We start from the raw sequence: 15,979 nt of genomic DNA, 5'->3' as shown, positions 1-15,979 counted from the left end.
GGGCTTCTTCCTGCTTTCCCTTTCGCCTCCCTGCATTGTGCCTACATATGCAAATTAACTGCCATCTTGTTGGCAGTTAACTGCCAATCTTAGTTGGCAGTTAATTTGCATATAGCCCTGATTAGCCAATGAAAAGGGTATTGGTCGTACGCCAATTACCATTTTTGTCTTTTATTAGATAGGATGTTGATTGAAAAAAGCAAATGGCACAAGGCTACCATTTATTTGTAGCCCCAAGGAAAACAGAATTTAATAATAGACTGTTTAGGGAAACATACTTACACAGAAAAGCCAGGAAATGACAAGCACAAAATTCAGAACAATGGTTCCTTTTGAGGGACAGGGGTCCAGCTGGGGAGAAATACATAGGGGCTTCCAAGGTACTAGTGAGATTCTAGCTCTTAAGCTGCAAAAGGGTGTGGGGAAGGGTTATATTTCTCTCTCCCCCTCCACTCCTCTCTCTCTCTCTCCCTACTCTGTGTGTGTGTATGTGCATGTTCCTGACACGCACGCACTCCTTTGTATGCATATGTATTCTTTTGTATTCTTCATCATCATCATCATCATCATCATCATCATCATCATCATCTTTTCATGTTACCCTGAGCCCTGGCCCCATCTCAGCACCTCTTTGCCAGCACTCGGAACCTCTGCAGAGCCCTCAGCATGGCCCCTTGTTTTAGACTGAGTGCTTGCCCGCTCTGATCCAATCAAACATGATGATCACTGAAGACCCAACATGATGTCCTTTGTTATCTACATGGACTCACCTGGAGCATCCATTCAGGCCACGACTGATAGAGTGGCCAACTCTACTTGACATCTTGCTTAGAAGGTGGTGCCAACTGTGTTGCAAGGGGACATGAAATGCCACTCAGAGTGCAATGGCTATTTGCTAAATTACACCAGGGAGCTATAGGCAGCAATGCTGTCCTGGATCTCCCACAATGAACCAACTGCAAGGTCTCCTGCTGTCCTAAGAAGCTTGTCACATATGCTCCATCAAATTACTGCTACCCAGCCTGAGTTTCCCAAACCACCCCTTCCTCATTCCTATAAAATAATCTCAGGTCCACCCATCTCTCAGACACCCAGGCTTCCAATCTTGACATAATTCTTCATCTTTTTTTCCTTTTTTAAAGTGTAGCTCTGATGCATATATGTATAACCCATGGACATAGGCAATAGTAAGGTGAAGACCTGATGGTGGGTGGGGGCTGGGTAGAGGGGGTCAATGGGGAAAAGGGGGGGGCATCTGTAATCATTTTTTAAAAAAGTGTAAGCTCTGAAATTACTTTTCTGCTCTAACCTTAGATAGACTCCTTAAGAGTCCCTGATCTTGGTACCACACCCTTAATTTAGACAAAATTAAGAGTTCTTATTAGATTTATTCTATTTCAGGAATGCTTATTCTAAAAGCTTCTCCTATTTTTTTACTCAAAAATTAAAACTGATAAAACGATTATATCAAAAGCAAATGAATTTGGCAAAGGTTTTTTTTACGTCAGTCCCCCCGCCCCCCATTTAGTAGACTACTTATGAAAAAAAAATACACAGATTATAACTACTTGTGAAAAAAAAAATACACAGATTATAATACTGTCCTGGAGATGCAAGTCTAGGTAACTAGATTTTTCTTCAAAAAATGTTTCATTCTACCTGTACCATAACCTGAAAACAGAATAGCATATCTCCATTTTCACTTTAATAGCTCTATTTTCATTTGACCACAGAAGACATACCAAAGTAAAGAGTATTTTTAAAAAAATCACAAGGAAAGCTTATGTAAAGAGGTGATGGGATACTGTGAAGCAACTCCACACTCAGTCCCAGAGGAGCATGATGCTGTGTTACAGTTAGAGGGGGCCAGGCTAACTGCATGACTTCTATCAAGAAGTCTATATTCAGCAATAAACCAGGAGACTGAAAGACAAGTCTGAAATACCAGGCCAGCGAAGGTGATTCCAAAGTGAGAGGTGACAAGAATCTGACTCAGAGACCTGACTATGGGAAAAGAGAAAGAGAAAAAAGGACGGCCTTTGCAGAAAAGCAAGTTGGTAAGTTCCTTTAATTTGGGTGAAGAGAGCTCTTGATGGTCATGGGATCAAGAGATATAGTGCTATAAGAGAAAATGCAAATATCTGTCATTCACCATCTCAAATTTAAACCAAGATATAGCAATGGACTTTCATGTGTTAAAGCATCAGGTGAAGTGATGGCTTCCTAAAATGTATATATAAATAGGCCTAGGCCCCCACAAAGTAATAAAAAACAATTTCCAAATTTTCCAACAAAAAACACTCCTTGGTCTTTAACCATACTCCTTGGTATTTATTCAAACAAATGAAAACTTGCGTCACACAAAAACTTGTGCATGGGTGTTTATAGCAGCTTTATTCATAATTGTCAAAATTTGAAAGCAACCAAGCTTTGTTGAATAGAGGTGAATGGATAAATAAACTGTGGGACATCCAAACAATGAAATATTATTCATCACTAAAAAGAAATGGGCTATCAAGCCACAAAAAGACATGGAAGAATCTTAAATGCATATAACTAAGTGAAAGAAGCCAATCTGAAAAGGCTACATACTGTATGATTCCAAATACATTTTAGAAAAGGCAAAACTATAGAGACAGTAACAAAAGTCATTGGTTGCCAGAGATTAGGGTGAGAGAAGAATAAACAGATGGAGCAAAGAGGATTTTTAGGGCAGTGAAAATATTCTGTATGATACTGCAATGGTATATACATGTCATTATACATTTATTCAAACCCATAGAGTGCTCAACATTAGGAGTGAACTCATATGCTGTTGGTTCTGAAATGATTGTTTCTGAATCTTTTTTAAATTCAAAATACATTATATTATGTCTTGTTATTGCTGTTGCTACATTTACTATCTAGAAAACATAAAAACCTAATTATATTTTCCTCTCTGACACTGTTGTTACAATTGAATAATAAAAAAGTTTTTTGATTGGCTAGTAGCCAATATTTATTAACACAAACACAAGAAAATACAGTAAATATTGCGGTAACTGTCAAAGATTTTTGTTCTACCAGTTTGTGGGTTACAAATAAAAAAAAGCACTACTGACATTTTGCTCATGAGGCCTCCCTCACATCTGAAACTTCACTATGGATCACTGTGACAACTTCTAAACTTCATAAATAGGTTTTATAGGTTATTCCATTTTCAATACCAAAAGGGTGTATAAACTTTTCCCCATTATCAAATTTACTTTTTTTCAATAAGCATCACCTTGATACATTAATCAAGCGTTTCCCCCTCATTTGATAAAAGTATAGTAGGCACAGTGGCAGTTACTTTGTTTTTTAAATTACTGTTTCTCCACCCTGGTCTGTGTGGCTCAGTTTGTCGAGCAACATCCCATACACCATAAGGTTGTGGGTTCGGATTCCCAATCGGGGCGTGTACATGAGGCAATTGATTAATGTTTCTCTCTCTCTCTCTCTCTCTCTCTCTCTCTCTCTCCTCTTTCATCTCTCTCTCCCTTCCTATCTCTAAAACATATCTTCAGGTGAAGATTTTAAAAAATGGGTGTTTCCCCCACTCCCAGTATGAGAGGACTATTTTTGAGAATATTCTTCTAAAGAAGGACAAAATCTTCGCCAAACACAAAAAGATTGTGTTTGTTTGTTTAAAATAATTATTAAAAATAAAATAATGGAAAGGAATCTTCTTCCCTGGTCCAGTCTTTTACATTAAGTATGAATCTACTCCATATCATACCTGAAAGTTATCCAGTCCTTGGCCAATATTGACCAAAGGAGGAACAACAAATAGAAGTTGGTAAATTATGTCCTTCATCTAGCTCCTATTTGGGATTTTCTTGTATGTATTTCACAACACCCTGTACCCCACCTTCAGATACTCCCCACAGTTGCAAGTTTACACTTGATGACTATCTGCTTCCCCCACAGCCAACATCACACAGCTCTTCAGTGGCACGGTCAGGACTTACTCAAGCCCCTGAGGCCCACATACTCTGTCTACTGCATCACTTGCCTTCTGATCGACCTTGAAACCATCTCACTTTCTCTTGGTAGTCTTGTTCGGAAGGACTATGCAAATGAATAAATTGTTGTGTAATCCCTTCTTCTGTTAACATAAATGATCCACACAGCACTGTCACTTCCTTTCCCTCACTTTACCCTCTGACTATATTCAGTAGTGACACATTTCACAACTTAACACATACCATTCCATTTTCTGAGAAGTGGTGGTATTCACCCAACAGTGTGAATCATACGTATGTAGTCTTTTGAGTGCTCTTCACAGACCACACTAAGCCACACAGGAGGATCAGTCTTTAGCAGAGATGAACCCTTAAAACAAAGGTTACAACTCCAGATCTGAATATGGCGTTCTGTCCCTCCTTAAAAATCACCTACAGGCTAATGCCCAGAGTGAAACCCACAGACATCAATGAAAACTGGTAGCTCTGCTCTGCCCTCAGAGCAGTGAAGAAGTAAGAATTCCACCAAGTCCCCTTTCCTGTAGCACTGCCCCCACCTCGGGACATTTTCTCAGAACTATCAGAGTGATAGGCTGTGGTCACAGAGCACTTGCATGTCTGATAGCCACTGAAAGCACAGCTGATCAAGATAGGGAATCCCGGGCCAAGTGACAATTCAGTTTGGTGAACTCAGATTTGACTGAGCACCAACATCACTGAGGAGCAACATCCACCTGGAAGGAGGCCCTTGCACAGCAGGAGTATCGTTCTTGGTTAATGTTTTCATCAGGGTGTGCTTATGATCACAAGTAATTCACAGGCGAAAGGGGATAGTTAATTAATTGGAAGAAAGAACAGAAATTGTAAAATATATCAACAGACTGGAATAACTGCCAAAACTGACCAAAACAACAAAAGAACCCCCCTCCCCCGAAATTAACAGAGATAAAATCCTGCTTTTAATTGTAAAAAAAAAATCCAATATCTATATGTCCAATCTCAGCTGAGACAACTTTCGCTGTTCACAATTCTGCAGACTCTGGCCCAGGCTCTGAGTGGCTGAGGTTCCAGGCCATGGACACTCAGACTCACATCATTGTCATGACCCTGGCTTCAAACCTGGGACTTTTATCCTTTGGGCTAAAGCTCCTATCTTGAGCCCCACTCCCATTTCAGCAGTTGTAATTTGCTCTGGACCCAACTCTTTTCATCAGCTTTCTGGCTAGATTCTTGTTCCTGCACACTGGGATTCCTCTCTGGCCCTCGACTTGCTCAACCAAACAGTGCTGCTGATAAACATTTGTCCCTCTAGACTGTTGCCTACGGGAGGACTTCCTGGTCCTATGCCTTACCAAATTGTCCTAGTTGCCTCCTGTTTACTGCCTGCTGCTGGTACTGTTCCCACAAGCATGCCCCAGCCCATGGATCTACCTCTTCTCTGGGTTCCTGTCTGGACTATATTCTGGATCCCAAGCTGATTTAATCCTTCTACTGCCAGGAACCCAGCTCTTCTACATGGCAGGAGCAAAGGGGAAAGGTTTAGAGCAATTCATATTTTAAAGTCTAAAGAATTTTTATTGAACACAAGCTCAATGCAAGCTGAAGATGTGATAGAGTGGTTAAATGAGAGATGTAATCTTGGTCTGCATTAGTTAAGTATATAATGATGTGGAAAATATGTGCATCTCCTAAGACCTAACAGTTTAGACATAGAGTCCTTACTCTACCCTGGGTAAGCCATCTCTAAAAAATTGTTCATGTTTGAGAGCCACATTTTAAAAGAGGCAATGACATAAAGGGAACACATCTAGGAGGAAGTTATCAGAATGACAGAATTCCTGACAAGTAAGAATATTTGTAAAAACCAGGGCTGTTGCCCTAGGAAAGCAGGATTTGCAAGGTTTCAGGTGCTGAAGAGCTCTCATATGAAGGACCCAGCAGCTTACATTCTGAAAGACAGTTTAGGGATCTGTCTGCAGGAACAGAGAGGAAGGGGTGGGCTAACCCGTAAGTGCTGGTCCTATCTCTGCTCTTGACTCAGGTGACCCCTCATCTCTAACCTCAGTTCCCCCCAAGACTGCGAGGATCTGATTTCAAAGGCCCTTCCCACTCTCAGAACCCAGAATTCTTCATTCTTACAATAACCCCAATCTGAGAAAGAAGATAGGCATGGCCTTCCCTTTCTGAGGCCAAAGAGACAAGGTCAGGTCTTCAGTCTTCCAAATGGATCCTTCCAGGAAAATAACTCATTAAAGTAGTATGTGAAACAAGTGGTCACAAGCTTTGTTTCAGGAAATGAAAAATACAGAAATTCCCTAGGAGAAGTTGTGGGAGGAATAAAAATGTCCACTTCCTTCACCAGATATTCACTTCCTATTCCCCGCAATCTGTGCCTGTCACCTTCTATGGCATGGTATGATATGATAATGATATGATATGATATGATATGATATGATATATGATATGATATGATATATGATATATGATATATGATATGATAAAGTTAAGAGTCTGGAGAAGAGCAGCTCATCCTGGATTGCCTGGTGGGCTCTGGAAGCCATCACAGGCAGCCTTATAAGAGGGATGCAGAAGGAGATGTGAGAGACATTCTGAGGCAAAGGCCATAAGAAGGAAGAGGCAGAGACTGGAGTGATGTGGCCTAAGTGAAGGAACACCTGTAGCCACCAGGAGCTGGAGAGGCAAGTAACAGATTTCCCCAAAAGCCACTGGAGGAAATTCAGTCTTACCGATATCTTGATGTTAGCCTCTGGCCTCTAAAACCATAAGAGAATACATCTCTGTTGTTTTAAACCCCAAGTTTATGGTCATTTGTTATGGCAGCAACAAGTTAATCCAGAAAGTTTTCTGCTTAAATAAAATTTTGTTGTGGGCAAAAAGTGGGTACCTTTTTTAAGGGAAAAGCATGAATTAATGTATTTTTATGGATCATTCCATACCAGTCTCAGAACAAGTGCAACTCTGCTTTTAAAAGAGTTTAGGGGCAGGGACAAAAGCATCTTTCAAGCCACTCTCACACATACTTTACCAATAATCTCTCCTTCACAGGCGCTTTCAGCAGACAATAAGTCTATGCAAAGCAGACAACCAAATGATCCCAATCTCCACCCAGCAGGCCTGGCTGCAGTGGAACAAATTATGCAGCAACTCACAGCTACAGGAGAAAGCCTACAGAGGGGTGGAAACTCGTCTTGATTCTCTATTTTAATGTGGGCAGTATTTCTCCCCAAGCTCTCCCGGCAACATCCTGCTCTCACCTTGTAGAATGATGAATGTTACTGAGATGAGGAATACAATGAAATGATCCCCAAGACTAGAAACCAGCCATGGAAAGACAATGAGTGTCCCACAGGCCTCCCCAGACTCCCACTGCCACAGAATGCCATCCTTGGAACTCATTCTAATGCCGTTACCTAAGGGACCACCTGGTGGAACCAGATCAGGTTCAAAGAGATGGGTCTTCTTTTAAATTTTCTAATTTTTTCTTAATAAAAACATCCTTAAAACCACAAATAAGAAAGTCTTTTTAAATTAAGTGAAGAGAAAATGAAAAATGCATATAAAATTAACAGTTAAATACATGAAGCTGATGATGAGTCATTTGTCTTTCGCTCTGCTGAGCTTCAGAACAAGAGAACATCCACCCTGGAGTGGAAAGAGAAGGGAGTGCCAGGTCCCAGGCCTACTTTTGGAACTTGCCACTTCCTAGATGTAAGATTTTGGGCAAATCATTTAACTTCTGTTGGGCTTTACTTTCTTCACTTATAAAATAGGGCAACTGAATAAGATAGCATGTAGACTAGTAATAGCGGCCGGCAACCAGTGGTCTGTGAGGTCCGAAAGGTTGGTGACCGCTGGACTAGAACAGTAGTTGGCCCACAGGTATTCATTGTTTGAGAAACGAATGATTTAACTATATAAGTCATCCCAATTTTTCAATTCTTTACTTGAATGACAATGTAAATACTGTTATCTGTAGCTCTTCCAAGGGTCATAAATATCTCCCTGAGTTTGTAATGTCTAGGAAAAAAATGTCTTTAATTGTCTTGGAAATCTGAATTGGCAGAAGGCAAGCTTTTTCTTCTTGGACAGCCACACTTAATTTTACAATCTAGAGATCTACGTAAAAGAAAGTTGGTCAGTTATTATGGATGATGCATAACAACTATTTTGGGTCCAGGACTAAAAATGTTTGCTCTTCAGTTTAAAACAGAATTCTAAGCAAGTTCCTCCTTCCTAAACACTATCCCCTAACCCAAAGCCATTCCCTTTCCCTGATCCCTAGTCACTAGGGAAGCAGGCTGTGTGAAGCCTGGCCTTCACTCATTGATTACCTAGTGACAGAGGCTGCTCTTTCCTGATGCCTGATCACCAGTAGAATGAGCCAATCTGTGTGTAAGGTTGGGGCAGTGGACACAAAGAATGGAAGCTGACTTGTCATCCTATAAGCTCTGGGGCTAACCTTAATATCCCACAGGCACTGGGGCTGGCAGGCCTATGCACAAACACTAGAAAGAGTTCAACTCCCATCTGTGAATAGGAGTTGCCCTCTCCAGTCCCCACAGCCCTCTCCTCCATTCAGGAAGCAATGGCTTCTACAGATGGCAGGGAGTTTGGCCTATGCTGTTTTTTTCCTTCCTCCTCTTCTTTTTTTAAAAATCTTTTTATAGAATTTTAGAGAGAGGAAGGAGAGGAGAGACAGAAACATTAATGTGAGAGAGAAACATAGATTGCATGCCTCTGGCATGCCTCCTACTATGGATACAGCCCACAACTCGGGCATGTGACCTGATGGGGAATCAAACCAGCAACCTTTTGGTGCACCACAAGATGCCCAACCAACTGAGGCACACCGGCCAGGGCCTTTCCTTACTTCTCTTACTCTCCCCCTTAACTCCATAGAGCAACTAACACACACAGTAACATGCTGCCATCTCATACCCACCCAGACACAGCCCTATGTCTTCCAAGTGACCAGCATTCTCAAGCCTTTGGACACAGGTAAGCACTGCTGGCCTTCTGATTCCTGGAAATCCTATTCCGTCCAACTTGGGAAAAATCTTGTATTTTTATTTGGGGAGGCCTATGTCTATCAAATAGACAGTAGCATTTGTGGCCATAGTTGTGGCCTAAAGGCAACTATCTAAATCCTGCAAACAGTTGGAATAGCAACAAAGGAATTCTTGGTCTCACTCAAACTACAGGAATGATGGGGCCTCTCTCAAAATACTTAACATCTTAGAAAGCTATTTGTGCATCTGAAATAAACAACTTCTTGATATTCAATGTTATTTAAAGGTACTTTTAAATATATATATATATATATTTTATTGATTTCATAGAGGGAGAGAGAGGGAGAGAGAGATAGAAACATCAATGATGAGAGAGAATCATTGATCTGCTGCCTCCTGCATGCTCCACACTGGGAATAGAGCTTATGACCCAGGCATATGCCCTGACCAGGAATCGAACTGTGACCTTCTGGTTCATAGGTCGATGCTCAACCACTGAGCACGCCAGCTGGTCCAAAACACTTTTAATCACACTAGACCAAGGCCATATATAATACAGGAAAACCAAACCTCTCTCCTCGGCCCTTTGAGAGTAGTTATGACCAAAGTAGATGTTATTTTAATCAAATCCATTTAAATTATGATTTAAATTACTAATCAGGATGATTCAATTTAATGTTTTACTTTTAAAAAATGCATTTTTGTTCCTCTGACATAACCTGATTACATATTCTTTAAAATTCAGTTGAATATGAGTTTCACTTTTAGAAGATAGGTCGTATATATTTAAATCTGATTTATGGAAACCATAGAAGTGTATCCCTCAATAATTCTAGATGATTCTGTGCAAAAAGAAAGTTTTAATATTCCTTTGTGCTCTTACTGCCCTCCCTCTTTTATCTTCAGATTCTCTTTGCTTACCCAGATTGTTTCATTTTAAAGAATTATCCATTCATTTGTCTGCTTGAAACTTTGTAGTTTTGGAGAGAAAGCCAAGCAATGATTGTCTTATCATCATAAAATGCTATTAACAAGCATAGTTTCCACAGATAAAACCCATAGATGGAAAAGAGAAACATGGCATACAAAACAATATTTTTTACTTTGCCACCTACCAAACTTGCTTTCATTGGCTCCCATTGCCCCTTAATTTGGTCAGGTGCCATTCATTTATGTCTGAAGTCAACCTTTTAAGAAGGCAGGCTAGGAGCCAGGCACTATGCTTAGCACATGTAAGGATTTAGTCCTGACAAAGCTTACAGTTCAATAGAGAACACAGATAATTCAGTTATTGTACAAACAACTATACAACAATGATAGATATGAAGAAGTGGAAGGTGATAGGACAACTCTATGCAGATAGGGAGGGGGAGTGTCAAGGAAGGCCTCTCTAGAAAGTAACATTGCTTTTTTAATTATTTACTCATAAAACTTTTTTAAAAATATTATACAAATATATTGTCTCAAATATTATAGCAATTCCAAGGTAAGATAGGGTATGGGAAAGAGAAATCTGTTACTTCTGTTACTATGGTGCCTTGAGCAACTAACGGTAAGGGACATGGTTCCCTCACAAGATTATTACAACGGTCAAGTGTGACACATGTAAAGTACTCAGTATGTAGTGGAAGTCCAATAAACTATAGACAATAATTAATAATTACACAATTTATGATTTATGTTTGACTTTGGCATGTCAAAATAAAGCCAACTTTCCATTCAGTTCTGTCTTTACAAAAATATTCAACTGAAAGAGAAAATTCAAAATTCCATTAAAAATACACACTATGACTTCTGTGACTTTTTTCACTTGGATTGTCCAATTGTCATCATTTTGTTGTACAATGGCAGATATATAAACAGAGAAAAAAGAACAGTTGACACATCTCTGCTCAACAGTACTTCCAATATTAGAAAAAGATTATGGAATTGGAGCTTTTGAAGTAGAGCTTTTAAAACAGCAAACTCCCATAGGGCAGTTAACCACTCTACTGAGAGGGTGTAGGCAGAGCTCTTAAGAGGCAGTTCAAATTCACACAGCCCAAGAAGCATTTCCCACCCCATTTATAGCTTCTCTCATTCCGAATTCCCTCAATACCTACAAACACACAACCCACATGACAGAGCTGGTCACACTGCTCATTCCCTCATTAGACACTCACTGTACCTCCAGGTACAAAACACAAGCCTGTGCCTTCAAGGAGCTGCCAACCTGTGGTGGGCCTTACTAAGCATTCTTCAGACTGGTGGCTAACAGTCTTTTATCCTTTTTTGGCACAAAGCCCAAATCAGAAAAACCAAAAAATATGTGTGGTTTGTGTTTTTTAAGTTAAAAAATGAAGAACTTTACTTGGCCCTAGAAAAGAGACCACTTTACTCATGAGAAAAATGAGGCCCAGAGAAGAGAAAAGATTTGCATAAGGTCTCAGAGCAAGAGAACAGCAGAGCTGAAGCAAGAATTTAATTCAATCCACTCAGGGCTTCCCATCCCATTTACTGAGTGCTCCTGTCTGCCAGGCATTGGGTTGTACAGGGAATGCAAGGTAATGGGCCCGCCTCCTGCATCAATTGGACCTCCCCTGCTCATGGTTACAGGATTCACCTCAGCCTGAGCTGCACCAGGCATGACACACCCTGCAGCCTGGAGCTGGGACAGGCATTTCCTGGACTGCTCCAGCAGAGGTTCCAGCTGTTCTGTGCTACACCAACCGGAGGTGGCTCCTGATACCCAAAGGCTCCAGCCTGCTGTGAGTTTGGCCTGGCCCAGGGTGGACACAATGCTTACCCCTCCTCCCCCAGAGGCAGTGCCTTTGCCAACCTGGGCTTCCACAGCCAAAACCTCAATGCACAGGGATGCTAAAAAGGCTCACCTCTGCCTAGCTTTGACTAGAGCCTTTTTATTTTCCCGAGTCCCCTTGGTTTGTCTGAGCTACATGGCTGAAGTAGATCACAGATCATTCTGCAGGAGCTAGGGGGTTGCATGGGTCAAAGGTCAAGGAATGCTCATAATTGTTCTAGAAGGGGTTTTCAAATAGTACACTTCCTCAACTTAAAGGCAGAATGTCTGCATATGGAATAGTGCTGGTTCAGGAAGAAGAATTTCTCTCCCACCCAAATTCAAAATGAGAAATAACCCCAAGGCATTCTCAGACGATGAAGGGGTAGCCCCTGAGTGGCCAGGAAATCAAGGAATGCAACTCGGAACTGCTGATAAATTACACCCAAGGCAACAGAGCTGGGCAGTGGAGCTTGGGGCAGAAAAGGATCCTATAGGTGGCTAGTGAGTCTTAAATCCTGCCTTTTATGGGAACCCAAAGCACCTGGAAGATGAGAGAGACATACAAGCAGAGGAGATGGCAAACGTTCACAGAATGAATGCATACATGGTTTTTTCACACAATCTCTCCACCAAAGAGCTTTTCTAGATGGCCCAGCCCTCAGTCTGAGCTTCCAGAGCCCCTCTGCACAGCTCTAGCACACTGTATAATAATTACCTGAGCACTCATCTGTCACAGTCATATCAGTCTAATAGAGTCCAGCATGGTGTCTGCACCAGTGAGCACCAAAAAATGGTAAGTGAATGAAAGATGACCTGTTACACAGTGCTTTTATTTATTTTTATTTTTAAAATATATTTTTACTCGATTTCAGAGAGGAAGGGAGAGGGAGGGAGAGATAGAAACATCAGTGATGAGAGAGAATCATTGATTGGCTGCCTCCTGCACACCCTACACTGGGGATCAAGTCTGCAAACCTCGGCATGTGCCCCAACCTGGAATCGAACCGTGACCTCCTGGTTCACGCTCAACCACTGAGCCACACCCTCCAAGTGGGTGCTTTTAATTCAAAGGTGCAAGTAGGGACAGAGATAAGCAGTAGCCATCTGAGGCTGGAGAAAAACAACAGTGAACGGACTAAAGAGGAGTTCCCTTAAACAGTTCCCTTTGAGGAAGAGTGCTAACCATCCCACACTAAGCCTGAAGGCTCATCAGGCACAGGACAACTGATCCATTCTATTATTAGGATGAGGAGACATATATAATAGCTAAAACATATGTTCTCATACTTATCAAAATTGAATATTACAACTCAACTTTGGGAAAGGGGAAACGAGCAGGTTCACCTAAGTGAGCTAAGACTTGCTATTTCGTATACCAGCTCCATCTCCAACTCTACTTCTCTCTCAGAAACCTATAGACTCAGAGTCACAATCCCAAGTTCAAAGTGGACCAAGTCTTGAGTTCCAATAGGAAACCCTTTTTCATTTATAAGGTGTGTACTCTCAGTGTGAAACTTGTCAACTTACTTTTTCCACGTCTAGATCAGCATCCTGCTTCTTCAAAAAACTGTAGAAGAAAAAAAAGAGACATCAAAAGAGAGCTGAGCACTTTGCCTGTTAAACCACCCACAAAACACCCATAAAATTTCCATTTGCTACAGAAAATTATTTTGCCCACAATTTTTTTCTTGTTCACACAATTGTTGCAAAGTCATAGTTGCCACAAACACCTGCCTGAAACTGCAAAGAACTGGTCCTGTACCATCAAAAGAAGCTAGCATTAGATTTTAACTTTCAAAAGCCAGGAAAGAATGGAGGTCTTAAATGAGTACACACACATACAAATACACTTCCTTCAGGGTATTTACAAGTCATCCATAGTTGGAACACACTAAAAGTGAGTTTTTGAGTTTTCTATGGTCTTGTTCAAAGTACCGCTTGGCTTAAATCTCCCCCACCCCCAAGTACATATCTGTCTCACTTCCTGACTGTGGGTGGGCCTCACTGTCAAAACAACCTTCTTGAGATGTCCCCCATTTCTCATTAGCTGGGGTTCCCCCTCTCTGGGAGGCTTGCCTACTCACCAGCCTGTACCAACCTGCCATGGAATGCTAGCTCCAGGATTACCTTAGAACCTCATGCCAAAGCCCTGGCAAAGCTAAGTGCTAATTCTGACGGCACCCATGCCCACTTCACATTAATCTTTAAAGTGCTAGCAGGGGGGTGGCAGATTTCCAGTTTGCTCATACACTCTGTCTACAACCTGCCAATAGTATAGTACCTCATTTATTTTTGCAATTTTAGCTGTTTAAACAAAAATGTTAGTATTAATAAGGTGTCTAAAGAGAACAATAAAAATGGTTGAATGGAACTGTGTTGACAATAATATGTTTAGGGCAGAAAGTGAAAGGTTTGAGGAATCTGAAAAACAAGAAAAAACAGAAGCAATTTTTCCTGTCTTAGTAGACTCAAACTCTGCTAAATATGATTCTTAGCTTCTTTCTTCTTGGTCCATGGTTTCAAACACCCCCATCATAAATTACTATCCCCATCAAAAGCATCCCCCCACATATACAAAATAGAATTTTTGTGCTGTTTCAAAGGATGCATAATTAACAGTAGTATCTTTGTTTTGTTTAATCAAAGATGACTCAGAATGTAGGGGGAAAAATGACCATGGGGAAGAGAATTAAAAACTCATATATTGTCTTTTGCAGATGGGCATTCAAATCATGAACTCACTGCAGACATGCAAGAGAACTAGCAAAGAGGCTGGAGGGAGAGAATGTGCTAATGAGCATGCCATGACAGCCTGTACCTTAGCAACCCATGTCACTCCATCTCTTTATTGCTCCTGAGACTCGCTGTCCTGTCCTAACCAAGGAGATGTCACCAGGCAATATATGCCTTTTTTTCTGGCTAACTCACTGGGAACTAGGTGTTGCCAAGCTGTAAAAAAAAGGGGGGGGATTCTCTCTGTCCAGAAATATTAACTGCTCTCCCGATAACTAGAAAAGAGTAATACAGTACTATGAGAACTTTTCTCCAAAGGGAACAGATATACAGAGAAAGTCTGACTTCCATTCTTGCACACTTCCACAGAGGTTTAGGAAGGTTGTCATTCTGATTTGTAGAACAAAATTTTCTATTTGCAAGGTGAAATATTTCTTCACTGACCACTGAAAGAGCAGCTGGAGAATCATTACCTTTTCCAAAGTATTGGGGGAACTTAACATCTCTCATGCACACAGCATAACTGCAACCACACAGGATGCCCAATTCAACAACAGGCTGTGAAAGAATGAGCCTTCACTTCACCGCACTTTAGCGAACAGTAACGAAAGGAAAACTGGAAAACCATTTGGAGCTGCTGGCTCGCCACTGCACAAGGAATCTTACCCATATATGTATATACAGCATCATCTGATTCTGTTTCTGGCTTGCTAAACAGATGGAATTAATTAACAAAAACAATATATATACACATCATTCTGCAGCCATAAGCCAGAAGAATGTCACAGCTTTAACTTCCAGACTCCCAGCAAGCACATGTGACCTTAGATTTTTTTAGGCACCAGCTCCATTGTTTCAAAGAGTGTAGGGATGGATGAAACAGAATTGCCTAAAAGTAAAATTCATATGGCAACCTCATCTAGAAAAGAGTGGCATTTGTTTTAAAAACCAGGTATATCTTTCTTAAATAAAGGTTGTGTTTCTGAAAAGTTGGGAATAAATAAATTTTGGTCATGAAGTGTTTCAAGTGAAAAGAGGTATATTTAAATGACTCCTACATTTTAAAAAATAATTTTTAAGAAATTGAGCAATTAGTCCTCAACTTTATCTTTATTTGAAATCTAGATGGTCAGGATATTCAAGTGTTAAGTTTCCAAGGCTTACGGCAAGATAGGCCTCCTCCATATGTGTGTGTGTACAGATACAGATGCATATTTAGTTATACAGGCATTAAAAATAGTTGACTATGTAATCCATTGTGAGATTGTGTGCATTTTCCATGCTTTTGTTTTTTCTGCTGATGTGGTGCTGATGTTTTGCTTGAGAAACATAACTGAAGTGATGAAGATTCCTCAGGTTAAAAGCTGATGCATAAACGTTGCAGATTTGTGATCTACTGCAGGAATAGATGCCAAAGGACAAGGCCCTGGCCAGAAAAGAACTACCGTAGTACC

The 15,979-nt window shown here is 40.8% G+C and overlaps 1 protein-coding gene across 4 annotated transcripts in view; it reads right to left on the bottom strand.

Moving 5' to 3' along the window:
• FYN (FYN proto-oncogene, Src family tyrosine kinase) overlaps positions 1-13,363 on the bottom strand; it is a 186,300-nt gene extending 172,937 nt beyond the window's left edge. For all 4 annotated transcript variants that reach the window (XM_015561624.1, XM_006760167.2, XM_006760173.2 and 1 more), the window contains exon 1: positions 13,320-13,363. The gene's annotated coding sequence lies outside the window, so the exon portion shown is untranslated. The remainder of the gene's footprint in view (positions 1-13,319) is intronic.
• Positions 13,364-15,979: the final 2,616 nt, after the last annotated feature.

This window comes from Myotis davidii, unplaced genomic scaffold (genome assembly GCF_000327345.1).
Source record: "Myotis davidii unplaced genomic scaffold, ASM32734v1 scaffold196, whole genome shotgun sequence".
In the NCBI taxonomy this organism is placed as follows: domain Eukaryota; kingdom Metazoa; phylum Chordata; class Mammalia; order Chiroptera; family Vespertilionidae; genus Myotis; species Myotis davidii.
This window is presented reverse-complemented; position numbering and strand designations above follow the sequence as displayed.